We start from the raw sequence: 6982 nt of genomic DNA on the forward strand, positions 1-6982 counted from the left end.
AGGGAGGACAGAGGGAAGGAAGACGGAAGGAAAGGAGGGACGGAGGAAGGAAAGGAGGGAGGGAGGGAGGAAGGAAAGGAGGGACGGAGGAAGGAAAGGAGGGAGGGAGGGAGGAAGGAAGAAGGAAGGAAAGGAGGGAGGGAGGAGGGAAGAAAGAAGGAAGGAAATGAGGGAGGAAGGAAGGAAAGGAGGGAGGGAGGGAGGAAGGAAGAAGGAAGGAAAGGAGGAAGGGAGGAAGGAAAGGAGGGAGGGAGGAAGGAAGAAGGAAGGAAAGGAGGAAGGGAGGAAGGAAGAAGGAAGGAAAGGAGGGAGGGAGGAAGGAAAGGAGGGAAGGAGGGAGGAAGGAAAGGAGGAAGGAAGGATGGGAGGAAAGAAGAAAGGAGGGAGGGAGGAAAGAAGGAAAGAAAGAGAGAAGGAAAGAAGGAAAAAAGGAACAGTTAAAACGGACGGGGTCAATTTGACATAGAGACAAAGTTATAGTGAGTAGTGTTAGTAAATATAAACATAGAGACAAAGTTATAGTGAGTAGTGTTAGTAAATATAAACATAGAGACAAAGTTATAGTGAGTAGTGTTAGTAAATATAAACATAGAGACAAAGTTATAGTGAGTAGTGTTAGTAAATATAAACATAGAGACAAAGTTATAGTGAGTAGTGTTAGTAAATATAAACATAGAGACAAAGTTATAGTGAGTAGTGTTAGTAAATATAAACATAGAGACAAAGTTATAGTGAGTAGTGTTAGTAAATATAAACATAGAGACAAAGTTATAGTGAGTAGTGTTAGTAACCCTCCTGTTGTCCTTGAGTCAAGAAAGGAAGGGAGGGAGGAAGGAAGAAGGAAGGAAGAAAGGAGGGAGGAAGGAGGGAAGGAAGAAGGAAGGAAAGGAGGGAGGGAGGAGGGAGGGAGGGAAGAAGGAAAGGAGGGAGGGAGGAAGGACGAAGGAAGGAAATGAGGGAGGGAGGAAGGAAAGGAGGGAAGGAGGGAGGAAGGAAGAAGGAAGGAAAGGAGGCCTCTGCCCCACTCAGCCTGTCAGCCACACCCACCTCGTCACTTGACTCTGTGAGGGAGGAAGGAAAGGAGGGAGGAAGGAGGGAAGGAAGAAGGAAGGAAAGGAGGCCTCTGCCCCACTCAGCCTGTCAGCCACACCCACCTCGTCACTTCACTCTGTGAGGGAGGAAGGAAAGGAGGGAGGAAGGAGGGAAGGAAGAAGGAAGGAAAGGAGGCCTCTGCCCCACTCAGCCTGTCAGCCACACCCACCTCGTCACTTCACTCTGTGAGGGAGGAAGGAAAGGAGGGAGGAAGGAGGGAAGGAAGAAGGAAGGAAAGGAGGCCTCTGCCCCACTCAGCCTGTCAGCCACACCCACCTCGTCACTTCACTCTACTCACCTGTGCACACAGCTGCCTCTCATCACATGCAATCAGCCCAGCATATACTCTCCAGCTCCTCACTCACTCCTTTGACACATTGTTGAAAGAAAGAAAGAAAGAAAGAAAGAAAGAAAGAAAGAAAGAAAGAAAGAAAGAAAGAAAGAAAGAAAGAAAGAAAGAAAGAAAGAAAGAAAAAAAGCTAGCTAGCTAGCTGTTGTCCTTGAGTCAAGGGAGGGAGGGAGGAAGGAAGGAGGGGAGGAAAGAAGAATGGAAAGGAGGGATGAAGGAAAGGAGAGAGGAAAGAGAGAAGGAGGGGATTAAGGGAAGGAGGAAGGAGAGGAAAAGAGGGAGGAAGGAAGGATGAAGGAAAGGAGGGAGGAAGCATATCCCAGCATATACTCTCCAGCTCCACACTCACTCCTTTGACACATTGTTGTTTGCCATGCCAGACTTTCCAGAGAGAGGAAAGAAGGAAAGGAGGGAGGAAAGAAAGAGAGAAGGGAGGAAAGAAAGAGAGAAGGGAGGAAAGAAAGAGAAGGGAGGGAGGGAGGGAGGAAAGAAAGAGAGAGAGAGAGAAGGGGGAGGAAGGAAGAAGGAAAGGAGGGAGGGAGGAAATAAAGGGAGAAGGAGGGAATTAAGGGAAGGAGGAAAGGAAGGAAGGAAAGGAAGGATGAAGGAAAGGAGGGAGGAAAGAAAGAGAAGGGAGGAGGAAGGAAGAAGGAAAGGAGGGAGGAAGGAAAGAGGGAGGAAAGAAAGAAAAAAGGATGGAGGAAGGAAGAAGGAAAGGAGGGAGGGAGGGAGGAAAGAAAGAGAGAAGGGGGATGGAGGGAGGAAAGAGGGAGGAAAGAAAGAGAGAAGGGGGAAGAAGGAAAGGAAGGAGGGAGGGAGGGAGGAAAGAAAGAGAAGGGTGGAGGGAGGGAGGAAAGAAAGAGAGAAGGGGGAGGAAGAAGGAAAGAAGGGGGGAGGGAGGAAAGAAAGAGAGAAGGGGGGAGTAAGGAAGAAGGAAAGGGGAGACAGTGAATGCTTATGATTAAACATCAGAAGATGAATAATAAGAATTCCCTTTACAATCTTTAGTTGGAAAATCAACGTTGTTTCAATATTAATTGAGGGTGCAAACTGATGTAGAATCAGATTCAACATTGTGTCAATGACTCTTTGTTATGTGGGAAGCGTGCAGGAGCGTGTCGGAGAGAAGAGAGAAATGTGAACTAACAGGTTTAATAAACAAAGCACACCTTGGCCAGGCATGTCCCATCCTGCTGACAGAGCAAAGCAGGGGAGCGTCACATCTCTCTCTCTTCCTGTCTGGAAACACGGAGGAGAAGCAGCTCGAGGAAGAGGTAGGCAGTTTATTAATACAAATATGATGAATATGATGTAAAGTGAGAAATGTATTGAACCCTGTAGAAAGCAGAGAAATCTCTCCGTATCACTGTAATGAAGGTTTCCACAGAACTGATTGCAGATATAATGACGTCATCACGACATTAAGCAGGCCGCTGGTTTGGCTGCTAGTTATATGAAGTAAAGCTTTCATCATTTTATTCAACTTACTGATTATAGCCTCATTTTATATTTATTGTTATAGGACCATCTCCAAGTGGAATATATTTGTCACAGTTTGGTTAGAGTACGGGCCTTTGTTTCTAATCATTTTTCTTTACTTTCACTTTCTATGTCTTATTTATATATATAAATTCAGAGATGTCCTTTTTGTGTGTTTCTAGTATAACACTGGTTGGTTGTATTTCAGTGGATACTTGCTGATGATGTGTGATCTTCTGAGAGTGTATTGCTGTTTTCTTTTCACTAGTTTTGGGTTCAAAGTTCAATGATGGGCCTTTCATATTTTTTTTATTTTTTTTTTTTAACTTTATTTTTCAAGGTTTTTTTGCACAAAACATAGATAGCATCAGCGTGATAGACAAATGTAAATATGGGTACAATATGCTGTGGCTAGACAGTACAAATGCTTGCCAAGTTGTGCACAGAAGAAACATCAGAAAGAAAAAACAGAAGAGAAAAAAACAAAACAGGAGCATATGCACATAATTATGTCCATGCACGTGGTATTTCAAGTGTACAAGTTTGTTTGCACCCTTATGGGGAAATGATCATCTACATAAATATAGGGTTATATACTGTATACTAATGCACATATACATGTGAACACTCATGAACACAACATGGGGGAACAGAAGGGTTGCGAGCAGGTCATGTATCACATACGTTACAGCAATGTGGTCATAGTTGATCTTGAAACCAGGATATACAAGACATTAAGGCTGGTCATCACCTCTCCTTGTAATATAAGTGCTCCATTTTTCCCAGAGGGCATCACCTTTGTCCCTTTGTAGTCTGAGACTAAACGTTAGTAGTTCCATCTTTTGGATGTCTTTAATTATGGCTTCCCACTGGTTAACTGTGGGAGGTTCCGTGTTGAGCCATCTTCTTGTTATGGCTTTTTTGCCGGCAGCCATGAACATTTTTAAGAGGTATCTGTCTTTTTTTGGTAATTCTGTGTCGATATTACCAAGATAAAATGATAAACAAATGAAATTAAAATTATACTGCAAGACCTCACTGACAATATGTTGAACTCTTTGCCAGAAAGATTTAAGCAAGGAACAACTCCAGAATATATGCGTATGATCTGCCATACTGTGTCCACAGCCTCTCCAGCAAGTAGGTTGCTGTCCTGTCTGTTTAGACTTCTGCTTTGGTGTTATGAAGAATCGAATACAGTTTTTCCAGGAAAAATCCCTCCATAATTGTGAGGCTGTGGTAGTAATTTGTGTGTTAATTACATTTGTCCAGTCTTCAGAAGTAATTATGATTCCCAACTCTTTTTCCCATTTCACCTTAATATAGTTTGTTGAGTGACCTCTTAATTCAGCTATATGTCTGTATAGCTCGCCAATTATCTTTCTGGACAGCTTTGTGTTATAGGCTTTGATAAACATTTTGGTAATACCTGATAGATTTTCCTGTATTGGTCCTTTTTAATATTCGTGTCAAAGTAGTGCCGGAGTTGAAGGTACTTATAAAAATCCTGCCGAGCTAGGCTGAATTTATCTGATATGGACTTAAAGTCTGTGAATTCCTGGTTTTCGACAAATTGGCATAATGTAGAGTCCTTTTCTCGCCCATTGAGTGAAGCCTCCGTCATTCATTCCTGGTTTGAAATCTGGGTCATGGGTTGGCCACATCAAAATACGAATTTCCTTCTGGATATTAAGTTGTTTCACCAAGCCAAACCAGACTTCTATTGAGAATCGAACCCACTGGCTCTGGATAACATGTTTTTTAGCCTCTACTGGACTTCCTAGTAAACTCTGTATAGGCTTGTCTGACAGCAATAGTTCTACATCTTTCCATTTTGCGATGTAGTCTCTATTGCACCAGAGCAACAGTGGTCTTATCTGTGCTGCTAAATAGTAATCTTTGAGCCTCGGTAAGCCCATCCCTCCACTATACTTTGGCAGTTGTAAAGTTTTGTATCTCACCCTGGGAAATTTTCCATTCCAGATGAAACGGGATATCATCTTATCCCACTCTCTAAATTGACTATCAGGGACACAAATGGGTAGGGACTGAAACAGATAAAGTAGTCTGGGTAAAATATTTGTTTTTATTGTCATGATTCTATTACTAAGATCTAGGGGCAGAGAGGCCCATCTATCTAGGTCTTCTTTTAAGTGTGAATTTATTGTAACATAATTTTCATAAAATAACTGTGTTGTATCCTTGGTCAATTTAATACCTAAATATTTAATAGAGGTTGAGTCCCAGTTAAAATTGTACTTGCTTTTTAGTCCTGTTGATGGGACAAAATTGAACGTCAGGGCTTGTGTTTTATCAACATTAAGGGAATAACCTGACAGGGCTCCATATGCCTGCAGGAAATCCATTAATCTTGGGATTCCTGACTCTGGGTTCTTTAGGCTGACCAACACGTCATCCGCATAAAGACATATTTTGTATTCTATACCTTTTTATTGTGATGCCCTCTAGGTCAGGATTCTGTCTTATGGCTTGTGCAAGAGGTTCAATAAAGAGGTTAAAGAGCACTGGACTGGCTGGGCAGCCCTGGCGACAACCACGTTGCAGGTGAATAGTTTCTGACAGGCCTCCATTTACTTTAATTCTGGCTACGGGGGATGTATATAGTGTTTTGATGCATTTAATGAATTTCTCATGAAAGCCTAATCTTTCCATGACTGCATAAAGAAACCCCCATCCCACAGAATCAAATGCCTTTTCCGCGTCCATACTAAGTAGAATAGCTCCAATTTTTTCTTTTTTTATGTGTTCAATGGTGTGGAGGGTTCTCCTTATGTTGTCATGAGTTTGTCTACATTTAATAAATCCAGTTTGGTCTTCATCTATCAAAAAAGGGATCACTTCCTCCAATCTTTTAGTTAAAATAGTTGCATATAATTTATAATCCTGATTTAAAACACTGATTGGTCTATAAGAGCCACATTCTTTCGGGTCCTTGCCCTCTTTTGGAATCACAGAGATGGTAGCTTCCCTCCAGGATGGGGGGATGGCTCCCTCCCTAAGCTTTTATGTAGAATTGGTATTAATTGTTCCCTCAGTGATTTATACCATTCTCCAGGAAATCCGTCTGTCCCTGGAGACTTAGAGGACTTCAGGGAGGAGATCGCCTTGTCAATTTCTTCGAGTGATATTTCTTTTGTTAATTTTTCATTTTGCAATTTCCCCAAGGAGGGCAGATCCAGTTGGCTCAGGAACTCTTCTACTTTAGCAGGTTCGAACGGTGTGGGTTGGGTGTACAAGTTCTGATTAAAATTTTTCAAATGCTTTCCGTATTCCCTCTAGTTTTATGTAACTTTTTTAGTGGCAGGATCCCTAATCTTATAGACTGTATTTTCTGATTGCTGTTTTCGCAGCCTCCATGCTAACAGCTTGGATGCTTTCGAGCCTGCCTCGTAGTATCTCTGTTTTGTAAACCTGAGATTTTTCTCTATTTCTTCACAGTAAATCTTGTCTATTTCTTGTTTGAGTGGTCTCATCTGTATAAGTAATTGTGGATCTTTGCTTTTACTGTGTTTTTGTTCCAGTTCTGTTAGTTGATTCTGCAGGTTTAACAGTTTATGAGTTTTCGTTTTTTTTATGAATGCAGATTCTGATATTATTTTCCCCCGTAGGACTGCTTTGGCAGCATCCCACAAAATCACTGGGTTCACGTTTCCATCATCATTGTCTTCCAAATATGTTTTTAATTCTTTCTTTATTTTCTCTTTAAACTGGGGGTTGTTTAACATGCTTACATTTAATCTCCATGTTGTCACTTTAGGTCTAGTATCTAGATGTAATTTCAGATGGACACTGGAGTGATCTGATATATCTCTCTGGCTTATCTCACATTCCTTTAACCTGTGCCTCTCTGAGCTATGCACAAGTAGGTAGTCAATTCTTAAATATGCATTGTGACGATTTGAATAGAAAGTATACTGTCTATCTTGATGGTGGAAATCCCTCCAAACGTCTATCAGACCCAGGTTGTGAATTCTCCTTTTAATCCATCTCTCAGTGGGAGTGATTTTCCTTTTTTGATTAGTTGTGTCCAACTTTGGGTTC

Source organism: Scomber japonicus, chromosome 9 (assembly GCF_027409825.1).
Source record: "Scomber japonicus isolate fScoJap1 chromosome 9, fScoJap1.pri, whole genome shotgun sequence".
Classification (NCBI taxonomy): Eukaryota; Metazoa; Chordata; class Actinopteri; order Scombriformes; family Scombridae; genus Scomber; species Scomber japonicus.